General features: G+C 40.9%; 1 pseudogene; it reads right to left on the bottom strand.

Annotated features, from left to right (window-relative positions):
• Positions 1–10,267: 10,267 nt before the first annotated feature.
• LOC110333994 lies at positions 10,268–11,200 on the bottom strand (annotated as a pseudogene).
• Between the last annotated feature and the right edge of the window lie 15,410 nt (positions 11,201–26,610).

Below are 26,610 nucleotides of genomic sequence, written 5' to 3'. Positions count from 1 at the left end.
ACAATTTGTGCACTGTGGAGAGAGGAGGAATTAGTAATGTGAAGATGCTGAAGAAAAGACCAATAATGAGGGGCCTGTGCAGCCACCTAAGGATATGGTGATGTTTCTGTTTGTGCTGCAGCTGAGGGCCATGTCTGGTATTTGAAATCTTTATGATGCCATGGTCACTGAAAGACATTTAGAAACTCATTGTCTGGGCTTTGGCCTGGGGCCATCGATGTCCTGGGGTCATTCTGCTCCCTTCTAAACTTCTCTGAGTGACTTGTGCTGCTCTCTGAGGTCATAGTGATGTCCAGACTCAGGCTGGCACCATGAGTCATGTCCACAGGATCACTATGACTCTGGGAAAATACAGGATAACTGAGAGGAGGAGTCTGTGAGGGTCCAGTATTGATGGCATAGCAGATGCCAGAGGTCTTGAGCCAGACCAATGACTCATTGCAATGAACATGTGCAAGTTAAGCTATTTGGGCAAAGGGCTTTACACACCACAGCTCCCAGCACCACTACAATGAATGAATGTGAGATAGAGATGCTGAGCAGAGTGGTATAAGTGAGGCAGAACTGGAGATGCTAGGGCAGTGACAGGAGGAGAAAAGGCTGCAGGTGATAGAGGAGCAGGTCACACCCAGAGGTGTTGGGGAGACTTTAATTTTAATTTTAATTGATTATTTTCCTTTGAGGGGTGAGGTTACAAGGGGTTGTGGATATAGAATGGTGGGAAATGAGTAGGCTTTGATGCATTATGTGAAAATCCAAATCAATCAATAAAGATTATGTTAAGAATCATTTTCTCAGCTGTTTCTTCTTCACCTGCTTGCCTTGTGGGATCAAGCAACTGCTAGATCTTTGGACTTTTATTCACAGCCACTGCTGACCATTGTTGGGGATTTGGACTACAGATTTATGGCTACCAGGAGCTGATCCTGGACCACAGTGATCCATATCCAAATACCATCAGGAGAGAACTGATCCCCCAGGAGTGCAGACGCACCTGTGAGCACAGGTAAGACCACCAGTTCTGCTCAAATTCCTGGCTCAAGAGGGACCAGAGCCACCAGGTCACAGGAACCAATGAACAACTGGGGACAGGATCCTTCTGGTTTCCATCTGCACCCAGAATTGACCCTGGGCCACAGCTCTCCAAAACCAAATTCCTCCCGGGGAGAATTAGTTTCCCAGGAGTACTGACACACATGCTTGCAGAAGGGACAAGCCACAGTTAGAAACAGGAATACTAGCTAACATCAGAGACAACTAGATGGCGAGAGGCAAGGGCAAGAACATAAAAAACAGAAACCAAGGCTACTTGGAATCCTCAGAACCCAGTTTTCTCACCACAGCTAGCACTGGATACCCCAACACTCCAGAAAAACAAGACTCTGATTTAAAGTCACATCTCATGATGATGATAGAGGACTTTAAGAAGGACATAAATAAGTTCTTTAACTAAATGCAAATGAACACAGGTAAACAGGTAGAAGCCCTTAAAGAGGAAACACAAAAAAAATCCTTTAAAGAATTATAGAAAACCACAATCAAACAGGTGAAGGAATTGAACAAACCATCCAGGATGTAAAAATGGAAATAGAAACAATTAAGAAATCACAAAGGGAGACAACTCTGGAGACAGAAAACCTAGGAAGGAGATCAGAAGTCATAGATGTAAACATCTCCAACAGAATACAGGCGATAGATGAGAGAATCTCAGGTGCAGAGGATACCATAGAAAACATTGACACAATAATCAAAGAAAATGCAAAATGCCATAAGCTCCCAGCCCCAAATATCCAGGAAATCCAAGACACAATGAGAAGACCAAACATAAGGATAATAGGTATAGAAGAGAGTGAAGATTCCCCACTTAAAGGGCCTGTAAAATACCTTCTAAAATTATAGAAGAAAACTTTCCTAAGCTAAATAAAGAGATGACCATAAACATACAAGAGGTCTACGGAACTCCAAATAGATTGGGCCAGAAAAGAAATTCCTCCCAGCACATAATAATCAAAACAACAAATGCAAAAAACAAAGAAAGAATATTAAAAGCAGTAAGGGAGAAAGGTCAAGTAACATATAAAGGCAGACCTATTAGAATTACACCAGGCTTCTCACCAGAGACTATGAAAGGTAGAAGATCATGTGCAGATGTTCCTAATAGAACACAAATGCCAGGCCAGGCTACTATACCCAACAAAACTCTCAATTACCATAGATGGTGAAACAAAGATATTCCGTGACAAAAACAAATTTACACATTATCTTTCCACAAATCCAGTCCTACTTAGGATAATAGATGGAAAACACCAATGCAAGGAGGCAACTATACCCTAGAAAAAGCAAGAAAGTAATCTTCTTTCAACATATTGGAAAGAATATAGCTGCACAATCATAAAAATAACATCAAAAATAACAGGAAGCAACAATCCCTATTCCTTAATATCTCTTAACATCAATAGACCCCATTCCCCAATAAAAAGACAGACTAACAGACTGAATATGTAAACAGGACCCAGCATTTTGCTGCATACAGGAAATGTACTTCAGTGTCAAAGAGAGGCACTACCTCAGAGTAAAGGCCTGAAGTCATTTGCCAAGAAAATGATCCCAAGAAACAAGCTGGAGTAGCCATTTTAATATAAAGTAATATCAACTTTCAACCAAAAGTTATCAAAAAAAAATAAGGAAGGACACTTCATACTCATCAAAGGAAAAATCTACCAAGAATAACACCTAATTCTGAACATCAATGCTCCAAATGCAAGGGCAACAACATTCATAAAAGAAACTTTACTAAAGTTCAAAGCACATAATACCCTTCACACAATAAAAGTGGGAGACAACACCCCACACTCATCAATGAACAGATCATGGAAACAAACTAAACAGAGACACAGTGAAACTAACAGAAGTTATCGACAAAATGGATTTAACAGATATCTATAGAACATTTCATCCTATAACAAAAGACTATACCTTCTTTACAGCACCTCAAGGTACCATCTCCAAAAAGGACCATATAATCAGTCATAAAACAGGCCTCAACAGGTACAAGAAGATTGAAATAATTCCATGCATCCTATCAGATCACCATGGAATAAGGCTGATCTTCAATAACAACAAAAACAACAGAAAGCCCACATACACCTCGAAGCGGAACAATACTCTACTCAATGATAACTTGGTCAAGGAAGAACTAAAGAAAGAAATTAAAGACTTTTTAGAATTTAATGGAAATGAAGGCACAACATACCCAAATGTATGGGACACATGAAAGCAATGCTAAGAGAAAAACTCAGGTCTGAATGCCTCCAAAATAAAATGGAGAGAACATACACTAGCAGTTTAACAGCACACCTGAAAGCTCTAGAACAAAAAGAAATAAATACACCCAAGAGGATTATATGGCAGGAAATAATCAAACTCAGGGCTGAAATCAACCTAGTAGAAACAAAAAAGTTCTATACAAAGAGTCAACAAAACCAGGAGGTGGTTCCTTGAGAAAATCAACAGGATAGATAAACCCTTAGCCAGACTAACCAGTGGGCACAGAGACAGCATCCAAATTAACAAAATCAGAAATGAAAAGTGCAATGTAACAACAGAAACTGTGGAAGTTCAAAAAATTAATCAGATTCTACTACAAAAGCCTATATTCAACAAAACTGGGTAATCTGGATCAAACAGACAATGTTCTAGACAGATACCAGGTACCTAAGCTAAATCAGGATCAGATAAGCCATCTAAACAGTCCCATAACCCCTAAAGAAGTAGAAGCAGTCATTAATAGTTTCCCAACAAAAAAAGTCCAGGACTAGATGGATTTAGTGCATAATTCTATCAGACTTCAAAGAAGATCTAATATCAATACTCTTCAAGCAATTTCACAAAATAGAAACAGAGAGAATACTACCCAATTCATTCTATGAAGTCATAGTTACACTGTTTATTTTCCCTTGGAAATGAAATGGTTTCTAAGCAGGACCTTTTCACAATTTCCTTTCATAGAGGACTTCATAAGAGAATTTTTTCTACTTCTATCATGTTTAATATTCCAAATGGATTATTTATTTATTTATTTTTATTATTTTCTTTATTTACATTTCAAATGCTATCCCAAAAGTTCCCTATACCCTCCCCTGCCCCTGCTCCCCTACCTACCCACTCCCACTTCTTGGCCCTGGCCTTCCCCTGTGCTGGGTCATATAAAGTTTGCAAGACCAAGGGGCCTCTCTTCCCAATGACGGCCGATTAGGCCACCTTCTGTTACATATGCAGCTAGAGACACGAGCTCAGGGGGTACTGGTTAGTTCATATTGTTGTTCCACCTACAGGGTTGCAGCCCCCTTCAGCTCCTTGGGTACTTTCTCTAGCTCCTCCATTGGGGGCCCTGTGCTCTATCCAATAGCTGACTGTGAGCATCCACTTCGGTGTTTGCCAGGCACTGGCATAGCCTCACAGGAGGCTGCTATATCAGGGTCCCTTCAGCAGAATCTTGCTGGCATGTGCATTACTATCTGGGTTTAGTGGCTGGTGATGGGATGGATTCCCAGATGGGGTAGTCTCTGGATAGTCCATCCTTTCATCTTAGCTCTAAATTTTGTCTCTGTACTTATATCCTTTCATGGGTATTTTGTTCCTTATTCTAAGGAGGAATGAAGTATCCATACGATGGTCTTCCTTCTTGGTTTTCTTGTGTTTTGCAAAATGTATCTTGGGTATTCTAAGTTTCTGGGCTAATATCCGCTCTGCTTGTGGACGTTGTACATCGTGGTGCGCACTAGGCTCCGCACCACGATGTACAACGTCCACAAGCAGGTCCTTATTACCAGTTGGAAGATCTTCTGGGTATATGCCCAGAAGAGGTATTGCTGGATCCTCCGGTAGTACTATGTCCAGTTTTCTGAGGAACCGCCAGACTGATTTCCAGAGTGGTTGTACAGCAATGGAGGAGTGTTCCTCTTTCTCCACAACCTCGCCAGCATCTGCTGTCACCTGAATTTTTAATCTTAGCCATTCTGACTGGTGTGAGATGGAATCTCAGGGTTGTTTTGATTTGCATTTCCCTGATGACTAAGGATGTTGAACACCAAATAGATTTTTTTAAATGTGGTTTAGTGCATATTACTTTTAGCTTCAGAAGACATCATATATACTTAAGAGGCATTTAACTATTATAAATTATTTTGATGGCTTAAAAATGTCAATATTGAATTGTATATTTTAAAATAAATTTTATTAATTTAATAAAACGTACCCATCAGTATTACTGTGTATCCCTGTGTCAGTTGTTCACTTGATTTTTGTCATAATACACTTTGTTCTTATTCTAAGTTGGGAAAGAGAAAGAAAGAAAAGTGAAAAGAAAAAAGACTCAAAACAAAGAAGGCAACGGTGCTTCTCTTTAAAAGGCCACAGTGGCTCATGTACTTAATCCCAACTATCTCAGGAGGCAGGGGCAGATGGTTCTCTGATTTCCAGACCATGTTGTTTTGCATAATGAGTATCTATAGATACACAAAATAAGCCTGTCTCAATATTAATGATGATGACTATGACAATGATAACGATGTTGCTTAGGAGTACCAGAAAGAAAGAAAAGATAAAGATTAAAGGTCCCACTGATGTGAGAGGAAATGCTCAGATACCATTGGAGACTGCAGAGAATAAGTCTGTGTCCACAGTGGTCCAAAGGTCATTTGGGGTCACGGGTCCTCTCCCTCCCCTGGCCTGTGTAAAAAGAGCAGCATTTGTGACAGTGGGTCCAGTGCACTGCTGCATAGGACTCTTCATTCTAGACATTATAAATTAGCCAAACCCCCCATCTTGCCATTACAGTTTATCTCTATGAAATAATGAGCACTGCCATGTACAAAACTTTCCAGTTGTCAGTCTCAAAAATCAAGTATTTCTGTATGATGATGCCTTAGAAAAGGAAATCCAGGGGAGAGACTCAACAAATTCTCATCTTGATAAAATTTGTTAAATGATTCCTGCACCTTATTACTTGTAAAAAACAGTCTTCTAGATCAACAATTAAATCATTTTTTGAGGGCAGAGTGGAGATGGAGGTGTCCCTGTAACTTTAAGAGACTGTGAAGGTTAGGTCTGCTCATAGCTTCAGTTTACCAGAATTGGTGTCTGAAAGGCAGTCACCTGCCTAAGCTACTGGGATGAGATTTGGTTTCACACAGGACTCAGAGATCTTTCAAACAGATTTGTTAGCAAAGTGATAAATGAGATTCCTCAAAGTCTTCATCTCCCAGCGTGCAAGGCAACATTCACCCTGATGTCCACCTCAGTGAATCAGCACAAGAGGCCTGAGAATTGCATGACCAAGGATCAGACATACTCAAATGTTTAGCATCAAGGAATTGTTCGCTAAGGAGAAACTTAAATGTTCGCAAAACCACAATCTATCCAACACAAGAAAAGTAAACACATCAGGACAGAGAGCAGCTCTCAGCTCAGGGGGAGTTCTGTAGAGAAGCTTGGAGTTCTGAAGGTAGAGGACACGCTGGTGGTGCTTGTGGAGAAGAAATCATGTAGCCACTGGCCCCTCCCATCACTCTCTGCAACAGTACCAAGTAGGATCCTGAGACTAAGGAAAGTCTGTTTGTACTTCTGGCTCTTTAGAGAGTAGCTGTACTGAGCAATCTTACTCAGCATGACATTTTCATGCTGATTTTTTGGTGGAATGGGGGAGGCTTTTGAAACCTTCAAGCCTGAAAACTCCAACAAGGCCAGAGCTCCTAATTTATAGTAAATTTGTTCACTCACCTCAACTCAGACAGAACAATTTCATTGCACATTTTTAAATCTAACTTGAGTGAGCAGATTTTTGTTTGTTTGTTTGTTTTTGTTTTTTGTTTTTGTTTTGTTTTGTTTTGTTTTGAGACAGGGTTTCTCTATATAGCCCTTGCTGTCCTGGAACTCACTCTGTAGACCAGGCTGGCCTTGAACTCAGAAATGCACCTGCCTCTGCCTTCCAAGTGCTGGGATTAAAGGTGTGAGCCACCACTGCCTGGCGAGCAGATGTTTTTTATGTCGTCCTAGGAGTAGTGAAATGATAGGGAAATTTTGAAGATCAATTCTGGCCTGCTCTATGTACCCACAGCTTCATATTTCTGATTATATGAGGACCCAACCACTAGCAGAATTCACAACTGGAGGTAGTTCCACGAGGACCTGACCTGAAGCTAGGAAGGGGTCGAAGCATGCCTAAAACCCCAGATTTTCTCATCCTTAGAACAGGAGTTTGGCTGTTTTTCTGTGGCACCAACAGACTCCAGAAGGTAGGCTTCCTCAGGTATGGACCTTTCTAGTGCATGTAGCAACAGATAAACTCATGCATCTCCAAGCATACAAGGACTGGCACGTGTTTATGTGACCTATGAAACACCTTGTGGTGGACTTCCTTTCTTTTCTATAAGCTCCCCAAGGTTCCTTCCCCCGGCCCTTGCTGATCCCGAGTATGCAAATGAAGCACACTCTGTGTTCTTGCCCCAACCAATAACATGCCACCATATGGATCCAACCAGTCATTCTCCCTGGGCAATAAATATCCCCTTCCCCCTCCAATTAAATAAGGAGCCTTCCAACACAGTCTCCCAAGTGTTCTTTCCTGTCAAACTCTCCAAATCCAGTTAGTGCCCAGTAGTTCAACCAAACCAGGGTGAAGAGGGACTCAAGTCCAGCATTTTCTGAGGGCTGGAGGTTACATAGCTGTATACAACAGACCGAAGGCTCTTTTCTCTTCTTTATTTAGATTCTACTTATTGGTAATGTTGTGTGATTTACTAAAGACTTGTCTGAATGCAGCTGATTTATTTCATTTAATATATTATTCCACTAATCCTTCCTAGTGACATGCAATGTGTCCAGCCTAAAGAAATGATAAAGTCTGAGGTGACGTTTTTTACTAATCTGATCGCCAAATCTCTTGTGAGTTAACTGAATGGCATAATTGAACTTAATTCCTGGTTGCCTTTACTTTCCTTTACTTATTTAGATTTGTAACTATTTCATTATGTGTTAAAATTTTAACTTGTGTTCTGATTAGTATTTTGTTTTTTCCCAATCTACCCTGACTTTCAGAGAGAAATGTAAAAGATAGCAACGCTATGTGCCTCTCAGTCTACAGGTCAAGCTCTCTCAACAATTGCACGTTTCTGTCTATCGTTTTTTTAATTTTTAAATAAATTTAAGGTTTATTTTGTATGTCCCTGTCTGTGTTCATGGGTGCATCTCAGCAGGACAGCACGTGGGAGTCAGTTTTCTTCTTCAGAGACAGATCAGGTTGTCTGAGTGTCAGCAGGTGACTTTACTCTCTGAGTCATCTCTTGAGCCCCCTGTCTATTCTTAATGTTGAACAACCTCTCCATCACTCAGATTAAGCACACCTTTCTTCATGCCTCCTCCTTTACATCACTTCCTTTGAGTCAAATTACACAAACTGATTTAGAAGATGTTGATTTGTCTGGTTCTTTATGTCAGACACTTAGAAAAGGGCTTTAACATAAGAGCTGTGAGAATAACTTGAGCAATGGATGTTACCTACAGACAAGTCACATTTACATCAGAAAGACAAAGAGGTGTGTGGGGGGGGGGATGGTGAAAAGACCTGCTCCTCTCTCAGAGAACTCTGCTTCCTTATTCAACATCCACATCATAGGACTCAGGGTAGCCTGTAGCTCCAGTTCCTTGGTACCTAAAATTCTCTTCAGGCCTGTATAGGTACCTGTACAAATTTGGCATACATTCACACAGACACATATTCATAAATAAAATTAAATTTTCATACTGGAAAAAAACAAGCTAATTAGTAAGTTAAAGCACAATACAATACACACCACTTAAATATTTTGCATATACAGTGCAACCATTCAAAAATAAATACTTATTAATCATTGTAAAGTAGAGCCATGATGTAATCAAAATGTTATAAGAGTTTCAGTTTCAGTCAGGTATGACATAACATATGCTTTTTTTTTTTTTTTTTTTTTTTTTTTCGACACAGGGTTTCTCTGTATAGCCCTGGCTCCTGGAACTCACTCTGTAGATATTTTCTCAGCCAACACTAGCCTGTCCTCATATTTTTGTTTTTTTTTTTTTTTTTTTTTTTGGTAATTGTATAAACCTATCTAACAACTTAATAATTTCATGTTCAGTGATTATATCAATAAGTAGTTTTCAGAATATATCCATGAGATTCTTAGAATTATGTCAATATCTTACTGTTTGGACCCAATATAAAAAATTAAGCAGTGAATTCTTCATTGATCTGAATGTAGCGTCACAGCCTTTTGCAGCTCTTTGGTGATATAGCATGGTGCTGTGGAGGGCACCCAGGCAGCACCAAAGGGCAGCTGCAAAGCAGTCTTGGTCAGCTTCAATCACACTCATTGATTCATTTTGAGAAAGGCAACCTAGAAACTACAGACAGATAAACTGAAATGTTGCTTTGTGCTATATCTCCAGTCTGTTCCTACAGAGAACACTCATGAGTATAAATAACATCATTGAGATCTTTCAGGGCATGTATGCTCTGTGACTGGTGCATTGGGCCTCTGTTGACCAACTACATGGTACATATATATTATTCTTTTGCAATTCTATAAAATGTTTTCCATGGATGGATTCTTATAGACACTTGAGTAAGCATAAAGTAGCCTCGAGTTGCTAACATTTAACAAGGACAGCGTCAGTACAAATAAGGAATTCTTGGAATACCATGATTAAACCACTATGAATTTTGAAAAAATTTATCAATTCCGTTTGTGTGCTTCCAGTCATGGTATTAATAAAACCAGTTTTACAAATTGTAATTAAAGCTTATTTCTTGGGGGTGGAGTGATAGATACCTCAGTCATTAAGAGTACTGGCTGGCATTTCGTGGTCCAATATTCAATTTCTAGAAATCATATTTTGGATCAGAACCCTCTATCTTACTTCAGTCAGTAACAGAGAATTTGATGATCTCTCCTTCCTCCAGACCTCAGACATGCACATGCTAAGTTGTCCTAAGTACAGGCAAACTCTTCATAAACAGTAAATATATGCAAATATAAAAAGTTGTTAAGTCCCTTCAAAAGGATGGGTGTAATTAGCTATGATCTCTCTTAGCTCAAGGCTGTAATTCATCAAGAGTATTTCCTAATAATAAACACACAATTAAGCTTCAGTGTGGGATTTTTTCTTACCCACACATTGCATAACCGAGAGTTCTTTCACCTTTATTAAAAACATAGAAGAGAGAGAAATTTTCTCAATGTCTCCCATTGAGAATGCCAACATTCAGTCAAAAGCCCATCCCTGTGAATCAGCACAAGGGGACTGGAAATTGCATAAACAAGGGTCACAGATTCATGAATACTTACCATCAACAAATAGTCCCCTAAAGAGAGACTTAGAATTAGAGATAAGGCACAGTCTGTCCAGTAGAAGAAAACAAAACAGAGCATCAGAAGGAGGACACTCTGAGCAGCTCTCAGCTCAGGGGGAGTTCTGTAGAGCAGCTTGGAGTTCTGAAGGTAGAGGACATGCTGGTGGTGCTTGTGGAGAAGAAATACCATGTAGCCACTGGCCCCTCCCATGGCAGCCTGAAAAACTGCATCTCTCAGGACCATGAGAGGGAGAACAATCCATTTGATTTTCTGACTTTCTAGTGTCAAATAGCAATAATAGTTACTATTCTCATTCTTATGCTGTGATGTATTCATAACTGTACTTCTTATCGAATGGATTAGGTTCATACTTATGAAAGCATTGAGTATCCAAAAGAATGAGAAGAATGGAAGGATGTGCCATGCAGACTTTGGCTTGAATCTGTTCCACCCAGATGCTCTGGGACTGATGATGATGGCCTGGACCACAGTGAGGAGACTGCTGGTGCAGATGGAGAGGCCCCGGGCCACCCTCTCCAGGTAAACAATGATCTTGCAGCCTATGTCATCCAGGAAGTTCCTCAAACCAAAAACTGTTATTGTCTTTTGCAATCCTTTTGCAAGCAGAAGTATGATGTTTGTAAAAGTCAAGTGAGTGAGAATAAGGTGTATGGGTTTCTTCTCAGGGCTTCCCCACCAACTGAACATATAATTCACAGAAACAGACATGTTCCCCAGAATGCCAACCATAGTCATGAAGAGAAAAATTGTTTCCTTAATAAACTGCAAAACCATTTTTACTTTCTAGGTAGAAAAACTTGTTTCGAGGATGCAAACACATTTTCAAGAAGGTATTAGTAATGCCAGACATGGATCTGAAAAACACATTTTTGCATAATAGCATTTTCTGGAACTCATGAAGCAGCCATGGACACATGTAATATTGCAGATGAGGTCCCTGAAACTTCTCCTTTCCTTGTGGACTCTGGGATAGTGTGTGTGCTTTAGCAGGTGAATTTGGTGATGGCTATTCAAATCTAAAGTTTTAAAGATTTTTATTTTTTTAGCTCTACACTAGCAAAATGACTTCTTCAAATGTGTGTATGTGTATGTGTGCGTGTCTTTGTGTGTCTGTGTGCATATGCTTTGTCCTTGTTAACTGTCAGCATAGTTGAACTGAAATACAAGTTTCCCCAACCAAAATTTCTTCTTCTCTTTCTCATTGTATTTCATCATATTACCCTACCCAATTCCCAAAGCCCGAGGCTCATGCTGAACCTGTCCTCCTTCCCCACATCACACACAGACACTGGGAGACCCTGCTGCTCAACACCTGTAACACCTGTCAGAGTCAGTCATATCTTTCATACTATCTCCTTTTTTTGTTGGCTATATCTCTCCTACTTGCATTTTGATTGGTATAACAATTTCTAGATTTGCATTTGACTTCAAATCTTCAATTTCTACACATTTTAAGAGATTTATTTATTTATGTGTATGAGAGCTCCGTGTTTCTGCATATATTTGCATGACAGAAGAGGGCATCTGATCCCATTGTAGATGGTTCTGAGCTACCATTTCAGAGATGGAAAATGAACTGAAGACCTCTCAAAGACAGGTTGGGAAAGTGTCTAGAGGAACCTGTGGTGCTTCCTTGGATGATGATTAGCAGAAAGCTGTGATCCCAGTGGAAGATTCAAGGCATCTGTGAGCCCAAGGAATGACCTCGGGGCACCTAAGGAAGCATGGAGCAGCCATGGACCAACTGTTGCTGATAATGGGGATGGGAGAAGGGGATTCAAGAGGTGCTAGCTGCTGCCATTTGATGAGTGTAGTTTATGCTGTAAGGATTCTCAATATGGCTGTATGCAGCATAGTAGGTTGGGGCACACAAGTGTGAGCAGGGACGTTCCTAACTAAGTGATCATGGTGGCATTTGTCTCTGTGGGGCCTCATGTGCAGCATTTATGTCAGTTTGCTTAACAGCCTGCTTCTGTTTTTGTTTGTTGTTTGTTTGTTTCCACCTGTGCATCAGACAGGCTGCTTTGTTCTGTTTCAATCTGAGCTGACTCCAGAACTTAGACCTCTGCAGGATGTTATTCTTCATGTTTGGGAGCTCCAGTATCATCACTTAGGAATTTATGGCAAGCATTGGATACCTTTTCTAAAATTAGAGATATTTCATGGTCTCTATGGGTCTGTTTGTATTCTCAGTACTTGGAATGCCTCTGTTCCCTGTTCTATATTTTGTTAAACCCACAGAATTACTTTCAATGTCTATGTCTTGGTGATCTAAAATGTGACTCTCATGATCTAGTCTTGATGCTATATTTGGGTCTAGGTGGCCTCATGACATTAGAAATGTCATTTTCAAGTGTTCCTCTAATAAAGACGAAATTATCACTTGTATCAGTGTATCCTGGAAATCACAATACTACCTTACATATGTGCACATAATGAAATATGCCTTATACATCAATACCAAGCATATCAGCACTCATTAATATATTTAATATAAATAATTAGCATTTAGTAAGACAGTAGAATCTGTCAAAGTCCCTGTGATAATTCAACCTATCTTCTGATGGAAAATATCAATATTTTCCTGCTCCTTTAATGTTTACTTTTACTTTTTCCAAATTTTAATTCATGTTTGAGAAAATACTCTGATCTTCCAATACGTAATTTCTTTCGACTGAAGTGGACTGTCGGAGACTACTACATTGTCTTGGGAACGGCTATAGCAAATTAAACCAAAAGACAGGATAAACTTGTCGTTAGATAGATGGATGATACCATGAATGGTTTAACTCTCCAAGAGCCTTAGGCAGGCTATATCCTTTCATCCTGTTTTTCTAAAAACATGTAAGCAAACAAGTAAGGAAACAAAAGGAAAAAGAGAGGATTTCTGTTCTCTGCTTAGCACTGGGAAAAAGTTAGGATGAGCTGTTCAGGATATACTAGTTTCCAGCCTGGATCTTTATAGCAGGAATTTTCAAGATGGTGATAGTATTACATTTGGCTTATACTTCTCTATGTCCATCAGGCATACAATGACTATAATTAAGGTAAATGTATATAATATTATGTGATGTAATTGAGAGTCTTTACAGATAGGTATAAAAGGAAAACTATGAACTTAGGAGTTATAATGTAATTGTAAAAGAAAGCATGCCTGTTTTTCAAAAGTAGAAATGCATCAGAAGTGAAAAGTACAACTTTACAAACACCACTGACACGGTAAGAGTTACAATGCTAGCAAATACAAGATTAATAAGAATTTTTTTTTGCCATCATCTTTGAGATAGAGTCTCCCTGTGTTAACCAGGCTAGCCTTGAACAGTGATCATGCCTCAGTTTCTCTAATGCTGGTCTTATAGGAGTGTGTCATGTTTGCCTCAGCATTTCAGTCCCATTTCTGTATCTCCAGGAACTTGTGTATTTTGATCTTTCTGAACCCAGGGATGAGTCTTGTCAGGGTCAGAAGGAATGTGGAGGATCAAGGCTCACAGAACCGCTCAATCTCTCTCTGGCTTAATCAGAAAGAGACTTCAGCTTTAATGCCTCTCTACATGACACAGCTGAGGGCATCTAAGATCTTACCTCCACGTACTCACCTGGACCTCTGCTGCAGACAGGCTCTGGAGCAGCTCTGGGAAGGTGACACTTGCCAGGTCATATTTGTACTGTCTGGATCTGTGGGGCTCTTGGCTGCCATCAGGTACTGCAGACTTCAGGTTTCAGGTTGTCACAGTGTCAGGGGAAGAAAGGCCACTGCAGGGCCTCAGTCCCTGAAGTACAGCTTCCCTCTCTCCCACAGTTACGACATCTGTTTTGCTCAGAACTTATTTCCAGTTTGATTAGGGTTTAATTATTTTGAGAGGAAGGATGTGAAGTGAGAAAATGAACAACTAGCCAAGTTTCTGTGTACTGAGCTTCCTGCATCTCCTGACAAGTTTTTTTTAACCTTCCCAATGTGCCAGCCTTTGGCCTGGCTGGGGACCGACTTCTGCTACATACACATGAAGTCACTTGCTTCTCTTTCTTATATACCTTGAGACTGAGGTTGACATCAGGAATTTTCCGTTTAGAGAACTACAACGACTGATCCTCAGTTCCCTGGGATTCTGCTTCCTGAGCAAGTTCCATATGTGGACCAGGATAAGTTTAGCGTTCTTTTTCTACCTGTACCTTTCAGTAGTGAAGGTCCTTGCTATAATTAATTATTTTATTCCTTCACAGTGAATGCCATACACTTGAAATATCAATGCCTCCCAACCTTGTCATTATTCCAAAAACAGTGCTTGCTTATTATAAAATGCATCAAGGATACTTCTGAAACTTATGTGTGCCCAAGTGTGCCCAGATAATTTTCATCCTAGAGCCTAGGAGGCAACTTCCTAACCTGGATGCAAAACGATGTAAATAAATGTGTGAGCATGAGATTAGAAGTGATGACATCATTATTTTGTTCTTGAAGAGAAGCGCCACTGGGTTTCCTTGAAAGATGGATGGCTGTTCTTCCCTGTGTCCTGAGTGAGGGTGTCTCCATACAGATGTTCAACTGACACATGAAAGAACGAGAAAATATAACTTCTGTAAATGAAATGAGAGCTTGTGAGGAAGCAAGGATCTCTACACCCTCTATTGAATGTGGGAATTCAGGTCCAGAGAAACAAAGTTTTACAGCATATATATCAGGATAGATAGAAATTTAAAAAATAAAATGATTTTTCTCTGGTCCAACAAGGACTACAAGGACAACTTCTCTCTGATGTCTGTTTCTTTTCTTTTCTTTTTGCCCCCGCCCAACCCCCATCCCCATTTTTGAATTAGTTTTTTTTTTTTTCTGGGTAGCACTTGCTGTCCTGGAACTCACTTTGTAGATCAGGCTGGCCTCAACTTGGAGATCTGCCTGCTTCTAACCCCTGAGTGCAGGGATTAAAAGCCAAATGGCAACTGTCTGGGTTTCTGAGGTCTGTGCTATTTAGTTTCAAAAACTTCTAAGTTTCCTCTTTGTCTGTGAAATATAAACAAAAAAATCAATTAAAACTTATAGTGCTCTGAATAGTTTGTTCATTCAAAGGTAAAATTTTAGAAAGAAAGCCCTTTATACAGCTTCCATCTGGGAGATCTGAAGAGAAAACTGGCCACCCACAGAGGATATTTTGGGGATCAATGGTGAGCTCCATTTTGTCCCAAAGCTGACCTCTTATAAAGGACATTCTGTTGTAACAGACTGGCACTTAAGATGAATAGACCCTGGCTAGGGAGAAGGCGCTCAGTGGGTAAAGTGCTTTGCTTCCAAGTGGAAATGCCTGGTGAGGTGGCAGCCTGCCAGTAATGCCAGCCACAGAAGCCAGGATAGGCTCTCCCAGGAGGAACAGAGAAGCGGGATGAGCCATTGTGCTGTGCTCTGTGTTTGACTGAAGGAACGTGGAAGGTGGAGAATTCCTGACATCAATCTAAGTTGCAGGTCTGCAGATGAGCACAAATGTGTATGTGCGCGGCGCTTGCGCGCGCACGCGAGTGAACACACACACACACACACACATACACACAGCTCACTTACAAAGATGCACACGCATGAAAAATGGAAATTGTGAAGAACTTCAGAAGGCCACTGCTTTCTTTAGGAAATTAGGAAACAAAATGATTAAGCAAATGGGTTAGTTTGTGGTTTGGCAAAACCAACGAGTAAAAGAATCATTTTCTCTAGAAAAGTTACTGAAGGAATCCGTGGGTAGGGTGCTCCCCTCTGCACTTCAAATTATGTATACCCAAATACCAATATTAAAGCTCAAACTAAACACAAAGAGATCCTGTATTAAACAAGGGAAAGAGACAAGGTGGCTGAATCTGATTCAGACAGAAACGGCAGCAAAGAGCTTTGAAAGTGTTCATTTTAAGACATAAAAAGGGGAGTTCTGTGTTAGACTGAGCTAGGACCTATTTGTGAGTTCTAATTGGATATTTTATTCAGGTTAGTCAAAATAATGAATCTTGATGGCTGGACCTTCATGTGTCTCAGTTTGACCTCAGGAATGAGTCAGGCATAACGAAGGGACCAAATAAGTGAATAAGCCTTGGTGGCTAGCTTTAGGAATGTAACATAATGTAGCAAAACATGGCCTAATCGTCCATCACTGGGAATAGAGGCCCCTTGGTCTTGCAAACTTTATATGACCCATCACAAGGGAAGGCCTGGGCTAAGTAGTGGGAGTGGGTGGGTAGGGGAGCAGGGGCGGGGAGGTATAGGGAACTTTGGGGATAGCATTTAAAATGTAAATAAAGAAAATAATAATAATAAAAAAAAGAAAAAAAAAGAAAACCCACTTTTAATGACTGATTACATCGAATGTAAACACATACCTTACGCATGAGCACCATGTGCTGCTTTGCTATCTGTGTGAAAGGTGTTAGTCTAACATCAGGATGGAGACGGCTCTGCTCACTCTTTGTGTGTGCAGGGAAAGGTTTCAATTCTTTTCCTCTTCCTTGCTGAAGTTTTCAGGTCATAAAACTGCTATCAGTATCGAACACCCAAAAAAAAAAAAAAGAAATGTAAATAAAGAAAATAATAATAATAATAATAATTAAAAAAAAGGAATGTAACGTAAGGGTTTAGCAAGAAAGAGAGAAGTAGAAAAGGCAAAACCTACAGCTGCCATGTTTGCCATACTTGGGCCTGTGTCTGCAATGCTCAGGCCTGCTGGAGCCCTTCAGTGACAATATTATAACAGAAAGAAAATCAGGAGAAGGTATATGTTTATTTTCGGATCTGTGTGAAGCTTCTCTGAGAAGGCAATATTCTCCTCTGACAGTGCTAGGGCTTCAACCTTTCTCCTCCTCAGGGGTAGGGACTGACTCCTGGACAAATGTTAATTCTTCGCATTTATTGCATTGTTGTGTCTGGTTCTGGAGCCCCTAAAGAACACCAAGGAGCCAACTCTTGTTGTATCACACTAGGCTGTTTATTCATGCTTGAGCTGTGTCAACACTGCTGTCTCTGCCACAACAGAAAGGGAGGGTGAAAGTTTAGCTCTCAGCAGGCGAATGCTTTATAGGAAATGTGCAATCAAGAGAGCTTCAGCGTGGCAATGATTTAAGTGTATGACTATTGTAAGCCTTCAGGTGGGTGCTCTGAAGCAAAATCATGAATAAATGATCTGAAAGTACATCTGAAGTAGCCAGAGTAATCTTTGATTGACTGTTACTAGGAAGTAGCTAGGGAGTAACTCTGGGTAATGGGCCAAGGATGAGCCATGGAGACCTTCCTGGTACTTGGGTGCACCTTGGGTTCAAATTTTCTCTTAAGATGGAGACCAGTCCCAAGATGGAGTAGGTTTGGTCTCTCAGTATTAATACTCTGATTGTGAAAAGAAGAAGACAAATGTCTCTCTTTAGAATATCTGCTCTCTCTCGAGGATAGTTATATCCTGACCCCCCTTTCCCTGTTGGTCTTATGCTTATGGCTCCTGGGAGAGCCCATGACAAATAGGAGGTGCTGGGAACTTCCTTGACCTGATAACCATGGAAGCCCATTGAAGGCATATAAATGTGGATGATCCTTAGTTGTTCTTTCTTTCTTTATATTAATTCTTTATTTATTTATGTCTAGCTTCCTGGCAATGGAGTTATCTCCATTATTCTTTGCCAGCAAATGACCCAAAGTCACATGATGGGCACAGTGGAGAGGGAGGTGGGTAAGAATTTGTCATTCTGCTTTCTAGACTCCTTGACCAGCCTTAGATTGCCTAGAACAGATTACTCTAAAACCAATGTAAATTTATTTATAAGGCCTTGATTAAGTAAATGATTTGATTTATTAGACATTAGAAACTGTAGCTAGCTTCATATGCCTTAGCATATATACATATATTTACAGATGTATGTATTTTTCATATATATATATATATATATTTGTGTGTGTGTGTGTGTGTGTGTGTGTGTGTGTGTGTGTGTGTATACTTTTTATTCATCTAGGAACGGGTGTAAGGAGTAACTGATGCATTTGTCAGTGTGCCCTTATCCTTTATCCATACTGACATCCCTGCTGATCTGGACAAAGGGGTTGAGCACAGCAGAGCCAAGGTTTCGAAACATCTTATCATTTAGTGTTATAGATACATGCATCAAGGCAGTTAAATGTTTTATGTTTAGGAATCAAGGGTGACACTGAGGTGGGTTATTTTTTGAGGGTAAGAAGCTTACTAGGAGCCCTATTAACACCAGGCACACACAGCAGCATGCTGGGTCTCTGAAGAGAGATCTTGTCCAGGGGGACAGTATTGTCCCTTCTTAGGTTTTTCCCAGGGAGGTGAGTGGGAAGGAGATTGAGAAATTTCCTTTTTGTTGCAGTTGGGTGTTTTGGGGTTAAACAGAGTTAGTGATTAACTGGGATCCACAGAGAAGGGACATAACAATGTAGAAGAATAATTTTCTTTTTTTCTAGAACTTGACTATAGGAATTGTCACAGTGTAACCAAAATGGAGGAGCATTAAAAGATAGGATAGCCATGGTCAATAGTTAGAACCCATGAAAGAGAATAAAATGAAACTTAGTTTTTAAGAAGATAAGGAAACGGGTCGTGAGAATGAGAACATTGAACTGGAACTGTGTGCAAGTGTACAGCTGTGGAGGTAGAGAACACACCTTTGATGACTACACAGCGAGAGAACCATTGACCTTCATATGGACCAGTGCACAGTGCCACTGACCCTCTGTGCAAACCCATGGGACTCTGAGAGATTATGTCACAGAGAGAAGAGCGAGTGAGGCAGAAGTGGGAGAAGGTTGAGGGGAAGAGGAAAGGTTGGAATAAGAGAAAGGAGCGGAGAGGATCTCTTCACCTCACTGTCTGTAAGGATGGCACTGAGGAGAGGCAGTTCAGTCCCTGAGATGCTGACAGATGAGGGACCAGTAATACATAGTAAGAGAAAAGAAACATTCAGTCACAGACAAGGGCTTAAAGGCCTGGCAGGCTTTTTCTCCTGCCAGGAGGGGCCCCTGCCTGTGACTGGTCTCAGAAGCTAGAGGCTAGATCAGGACATGTTTACACCACAGTTGTGGGACCATCAGCCTCCCTTTCTTTCTTCATATTGACCAAGCTTAAAGTAGGAGAGAAGGATCCCTCAAAGATGTTTGGAACAGTCAGCTCTTAAGTAGACACTGGGCTTCACCTTTTGCTTTGCAGAGGGTCCATCTCTATGTGTGCCCTCGCTGTTTGTATGTGATTTCACCCCTAATAAAAGCCTTTCTTCATTTCATCCACGGTTTCTCTTCTCTTTGTTGGATATTCCTTTTCCTCCTATACATTCTTTTTAACTGTCAGAGAAAATGAGCTCAATCAAGAAGCCTAGACAGTCATGTGAAGACTAAAGAAACTCCATTTTATGCTGGGCATCTGCCATGGTGCCCATTAACAGTTTTTCTCTGATTGCTGTTCTTGGAAGGTAAGGTCTCAGTACCCAGACTCAGTGACCCCCATGTCAACTTTCAAGGACTGTTCTGAGGTTTCCTTGACTACACCAACTTGGCAGAGCAGAGCAGCTCTTGCCTGACAGGTGAAGATTCTCAAGGTCTTCTTGCATTTTTGCCTTTAAATATTCTTCCCTCACCTGCCTTCCCATGGCAGTCTCAAGTATGGCTCAAAGTTTGCTATGTTGGTAGTACCTTTAATAAATTGTACTGCATCTGTGACCTTTTCCCAGGGGCCACAAACTTTGTAAGAGTAACAGTAGCATAGTTCAATATCCATTATGCATCGCAATTCCAGATCTGATCATGCTACTGACTTCTGTGCTAAAATCAGCAGATTTGTAGCTTATTAGAAAGTTAGAGATTGAAAAGAGGAATAAATAGGTAAGAACTGGTCATGTAGTCAGTGTTTGAAGCTTTCTCCAAGGGGTGGTTCTGGGACTGATGCTGACAGTGGGGACCATGCTGAGTTGACTGGCAGAGCAGGTAAAAAGGTTCAGAGACATCTCTTTCGGGTAAACTATGCTTTCACAAACATTTCCTAGGATTTTCTGAAAGAAAAAGAAACTGTAGTTACATCTCCGATCCACTGAGCTCACAGAGATAGCGAGCAAAATTATGCTTCTCTTGGACATGGAGGTGGGTAGTAGGTGAGCTGTTGGTCACAGGTACAAGGTTGCCCTCAGGTAGTAGTGTACACATGGTGCTGTGCTGTGCACTGTGGTGTGCACTAGGCATTCACTGAGACTTCAGGGGCATTCACTTTCCCCAGGAAATGAGAACAAAGAACATGGATATGTTAATTTACCTCATCTGGGAGATTTCAGATTCATATAAAAATAGTATATGTATTTGGATAGAAACTTAATATCCTATGTTTTTTCTCCATTCAAGGAGTTTATAATATTTCAGAAGAAAAGGGACATGTGAGAGATATATCATTAAATTATCCACTATACCACATGTCATATCTAATGTTATCTTGAAACTTTTACCAATAGATAGCGTTGACCTACAATTTTTTTCTCTTTCCATATAAATCAATGAAGAAGACCATCCACCCTGGCACCCATCCTATTCTGCAGACACCAAACCCCGATACTATGACTGATGTGAAGAATGCTTGGTGACAGGAACCTGTTATGGCTGTCCTCTAAGAGGCTCTTCCAGTATCTAAGATAAATACAGATACTCACAGCCAGCCATTGTCCTGAGCATGAGGACCCCAATGGAAGAGTTCGGGAAAGGACTGAAGTAGCTTAAGGATATTGTAACCCCATAGGAAGAACAGCAACATCAACTAACTTTACCCCATAGAGCTCCCAGGGACTAAATCACTAGCCAAAGAGTATACACGGATGGGCCTGTGGCTCCTCCTACGTATGTAGCAGAGAATTGCCTTATCTGGCATCAAGGGGAGGGAGGCCCTTGGTCCTGTGGAGGCTTGATGTTCCAGCATACAGGGATACTGGATGGGTGAGCCAGGAATGGGTGGGTAGGTGGGGAAGCACACTCTTTGAGGCAAAGGGGAGGGCAGATGAGGTGGGAGGTTGTGGAAAGAAGACTGGGAAGGTGGACAACATTTGAAATGTAAGTAAATAAAATAATTAATAAAATAAATCAATAAAGATTTCTGAAATGTTATTCATTTTACAAGTGATATTTGTAATCTCATACCTATAAGATGTTATCTGAATGATAGTTATAGGATAAATCTCCCATCTATGAGGATGGCCTAGTCGGTCATCGATGGGAGGAAAGGCCCTAGGACCTGTGAAGGTTCTATGCCCCAGTATAGGGGAATGCCAGGGCCAGGAAGCAGGAGTGTGTGGGTTGATGAGAATGGGGAAGGGGAAAGGAATAGGGGGCTTTTCAGAGGGGAAACTGGAAAGGGGATAACATTTGAAATGTAAATAAAGAAAATATCTAATAGAAAAAGAAAAAAGAACACATTTTGGATTATTATATCAATAATCAAAGTATCAGTGTTTGAATTTAACCCTTTTTTTAGTTAACTGTAATTCAAATTTTATCATAGTAGTGTTGTGTGGTAGTTTCCTCTAAGACCAAACCAGTTCATCCTGTAGGGAAGCTCCTGCCTTAAGACACAAAGTAAACAGCTCGAAATAGCTTGAAGTCCCTGAAACTCATAGGACACTCATTCCATCACCAGGTAAACAGGCAAAGATGCTGAGATTCACTCCAAGAGAAGCATAGCTGCAAAGATTTGAGAGCATAGCTCTCAAATAAATCCAGGTACCAGGAAAGGGGCAAAGATCAGCCGAGCTGTCTGGAAGAGACTTAGACTAATTAAGGCCCCTGGAAGGGATGTTATCTATTGACCTGCCTGCAAGTTGTGCATTGGGCTCCAGGTTTCCATCTTTTGTGAGATGTTACTCATATTAGGATAGCTTTTGGTGATGCAGCTGTCTTTGAGTCATTTCTACTTCTGTATTAACCTCTCATCCATATTGATATAAATATTCCCAATAAATTATTTGTTCAACAGGTCCAAAAAAAATCTCCCTGCTACAATTTTAAAAAAACCAAAAAACCCATGTATCTATTGAATGCTTATTATATACTGTTTTTACTTTTAATAATACAAAATAAATTACAGAAAATAAGATGACATTAGACAGAAATGTCCTGTGAGTCACTGATCTCTTATTCTCACCCACAATGCCCATTTCATAAGAAAGGGCCTAACACAAGGAATTTGAGAGATAGCCCTCCTCCCCAATCATGCACTTAGCTAAGAACACTATGGAAAAAGTGATTGTTTTAGTTATGTTTCTCTAGAGGAACAGAACCAAAGGGATGAAAAATATTATATATATATAAATATGCATATATATAATATATGCATATTTAATGTTATAATTTATTAAGTCAGCTTTAAATTAGTAACAAGAGCTAAATCCCAGAGGGGATTGTGAGCCTTAGTCTTTTACTTGGTCCTTGAGTCTGTTAGCCTCACCTGGTGGAGTAGACACACCATAGCTGTCTCTTAGTTGAAGCCATAACTGGTAGGTAGTCCACAGGCATGTGCCTCAGTAGTTCCAATGTTCCTCCAGAAGCCTGGAGATTTCCTAGAAAGCCACTGGTTCTGATCTTGTAAGACTCTGGCAAGCCTTAACTTACTGGAGATTCCCCTGAGTGAACAACACTGAGCTGGGGATTGATGCAAAAGCAAGAGGGATTTTATTGTTCCAGTATGCTGGGGTCACCCTGCACACACAAGAGAGCACAAGAGAGAGAATGACCACACAGCCAGTTTGGTGAGGTTTTTCTTTTATTTTCTTTCTTCTTTTTTCTTTTTTCTTTTTTCTTTTCTTTTCTTTTCTTTTCTTTTCTTTTCTTTTCTTTTCTTTTCTTTTTTTTTACAGTTTTCAGAGCAGCAGTCATTAGGCACAATGCGATTGGCAGAACAGTGTGACTTTTAAACTGATTGGTCTTTAGGGAATGAGGTGGCAAGACTTCCCTTTTCTGTAGGTGGCTAATGGTTGGTCCACGATGTGTCTACAGGCTCTGGGCCTGCCCCCCCCCACGCCCGCAGGTGGCCAATGGTCAGTTTCCCTAACCCCTGTGGTCTGAGGAATTTAATTAAGCCTCCCTCTTCCAGAGTGAAAGGGTGCCTAAATTCTCTATGACCTTTCTCTTTCAGGAGGTTGAGGGGGTCTGGTGGAATTTTCCAAAGGCACTGAAACTGACCTCCTCATTCCCCCCTTTTCTTTGTTCATGCTTCAATCCTGAAGCTACTGCTGGTATTCTGATAGCTCCCACTTCTGGTTTTCTGTATCTAGTTCTCTGTATTTCAGGTTTAAGATCATCAGCTGTACTGTACATATGTGTTCCTTAGCAAAAGAGACCAAGCAGTTCAAAATGTAGGGGACAAAAGTCAACAGTAGCAGAAGAACTATTAGGGGTCCTAACAAGGTAGATATATAGGTGGTTAACCAAGAGGACGAATTAAACCAAGACTTGAACCAGCCATGACTCTGCTTTCCCTCTCTTTCTCCGCTTGGCTAACCTTTCTCTCACCTAGGCCATTGAATCTTTACCCCTAGAATGGTGTCCAGTATGTGTTTCCTAGTGTTTCACACCCCAAGGTAGCATAGAAAAAGTAGTTGGACTCCTAGCATTGATTGACCTGCTGCTGGCTTCTCCCATCGCAGGGGCACACATATATGGGGGTTTCTCTCAGGAAATTTCTCAATTTTGGGTGTCTGCGCCCTAAGCCCCACCCTCCAAGGCTGTTCTGGGACACTGATTTACAAGTCCCTCATCCTCCACATTAAGGCAATTCGTCCCCCTGTTTTTCCAAGGCAGGGACACCCCAGAAGTCAAGGCTACCATTTAATCACAGAGATCTAAGATAGGGTCCAGATATCAGATACAATGCAGATAGTGGACCAAAGCAAATCCCCAGAGGCTGATAGCTCCTGTCAAGTCACCCTGGTAGCATTGTTGGGGCTGCCAAGGCTCAGCGATGAAAGATACATCATAACTGTCTTGTGGTTTCTCTGGCCTTGCAGAAGCGGGCTGCTTGGGTATCTGGCTGCTATCTAGTTTGTGTCAGGTGTAGGTACTGGTCTAATGTGAACCCAGGCAGTTACTCTATCCACATTAATGGTGGACGGGGTGGTCAACACCAGGGACAGCCCTTTCCACTTTGCTTCCAAGTTTTCAGCACAATGCCTCTTTACATATCTCTTTCTTTGATCCTTCTCCTCCTCTGTTTCTGTGTAATGGTAGACTTTCTCAGAAACCTGCACTACATCCTTCAATGGCTTATCTTGTCTTTCTAGCCTCTGAAGCTTTTTCCTAATATCTATTAGCCTGTTCTATAAAAGTCATTGTCACAGTAGTTTTATGATCCTTGCTGCTGGGGTCATAGGGTGCATATTGGTGGATTGCCTCTATGAGCCACTCTAGAAAGGCTGAAAGGCTGTGAGCCACTCATCTGGCCCCTGCTTAACCTCACATACCTTGGTCAAATTTGTGGGTCATCATGAGACTTGTCAATGGACTTGACAATGGAGTCTGGTGGTGGACCTTCAGGTGCCCCTTACCCTTTGCCATATTAAAGTCCCAGTCGGGTCTAGTCAGAGAAAATCTGCTGTCCATGACAACCTGGTCAATTGATGGTGCCCCCGTGTCTGAGGGGTCATTTTTTTCTGGCTTCCTGCATTATAAATAAAACAGTCTCAAAGAGATTAACTGGCCCTTTGGGAAAAGGGGGTGGGTAGGCTTGTGCCTTCCAGTTGTAGAAGTTGGCCAAAGATAAGGGTCAATATTGTATAGCCTAATTGGCCTTTTCCAGAGGCCCATATGCCCTTAGTGGGAGAGCCACTGTGGTATCAGTGTGGGTGGCTCTCAGGTCTCCTCCTGCTCCTCCCTTTAGTCAAGGGGGGTGGAATGGTCCTGGTCCTGTATGAGCTGGGGATCCTGGAACCAGTACCAGTGTGGGTGGGGCCATGGGGGCAAGTTTAGGTAGATATGGAGAAGTAGGTTCTTGGATTAACAGATCCACTCTTGAAGGGTCTTGGAGGATGGACTTCTTCTCAGGCCTGGATCCCTCCTCCTGTGCTTCCTTCTTCCTGAAGATCAGACCCTGTGAGGCGTGTCTTGGGGCGTGTCATAGATAGACTTTTATCTATGAGGGGGGTCCTCCACTAGATTCTTCCAGGTAACTATACAGGGCACTTAGTCTGGGTGCTCGAGGGATCCTGGCCTAAAGACTCTCTACTGCTTTGATCACCTGCAAGTCGAAGTTCCCTACGGGTGGCCACCCTACTCTGAAGGTGAGCTGCCACAGACTACCCCAGTCGGGTATGGGGGGGTCCCTGGAATGAGGGTCCTTGAAGCTAGATGGGTAAGGATTTGGTGGTGACAAACAGAAACAAACACAGAGGCAGTTTGAATCTCAGTGTACTTTGCAGCTCTCAAGCAGGGGATTTTCTACATTTAAAAAAAAAAAAAAACCCAAACATTACATCTCTTAGAAACTATATACATTGAAACAATTACAAATACCAACAAAAACCATTTGGCACAGTAAAGCACAAATATCATCCAAGCATTACAATTTTGAAACTAAATATTCAGTGAATCACAAATAGAACAGGTAACATCATTATAAATGATCAAAATATAACAATTCTAATATTCTAGTATTCAGTGGGGGCTGTCGTCCAAGGCTAGTGGCATATTTCTAGAAGCAGGTCAATAAATCTTTAATGGTCAGTGCTCTTAACTGCTGAACTAACTCTCCAGTTCCATGGTCAATTATTATTTAACATCTAGTGCCTAAATTTTTATAAATCTTCAATGNATAAATTTAAACTATTTTAATTCTCTCTAATTAAGGCTTTCTTCAACATATACCAAAATCCACCTCCGATGACATATGTGTAGCCATATGAAATTTTATTGCTGAGAAAGTTTTTACCTATCATAATAATTTTGTAAATGATGTAGAAAGCAAAGCGTTGGTTTGCCTGGAGATAAGCTCATGTTAGTGGCCCCATCTCTAGGGATGGTTTCTTACCCATTATTCTCGCTTAAGATCTTGGCCTACACTACCAGGAACATGTAAATAAGAAAAGGAATAAGAGAAAAAAAACAGATAGATTGCCATGAGAACTACAGCTCAATATTTTTTTCTCCTGCAAAGAGTTCCACAACAGGTTCCAGGAGGCCTCCGCCTTTTGAGGTCAATCTCCTCAGTCTGTGGAACTT

Source organism: Mus pahari, chromosome 16 (assembly GCF_900095145.1).
Source record: "Mus pahari chromosome 16, PAHARI_EIJ_v1.1, whole genome shotgun sequence".
Taxonomy (NCBI): domain Eukaryota; kingdom Metazoa; phylum Chordata; class Mammalia; order Rodentia; family Muridae; genus Mus; species Mus pahari.
Note: the sequence above shows the minus strand (reverse complement) of the source record. Positions and strands in the feature narration are given on the sequence as shown.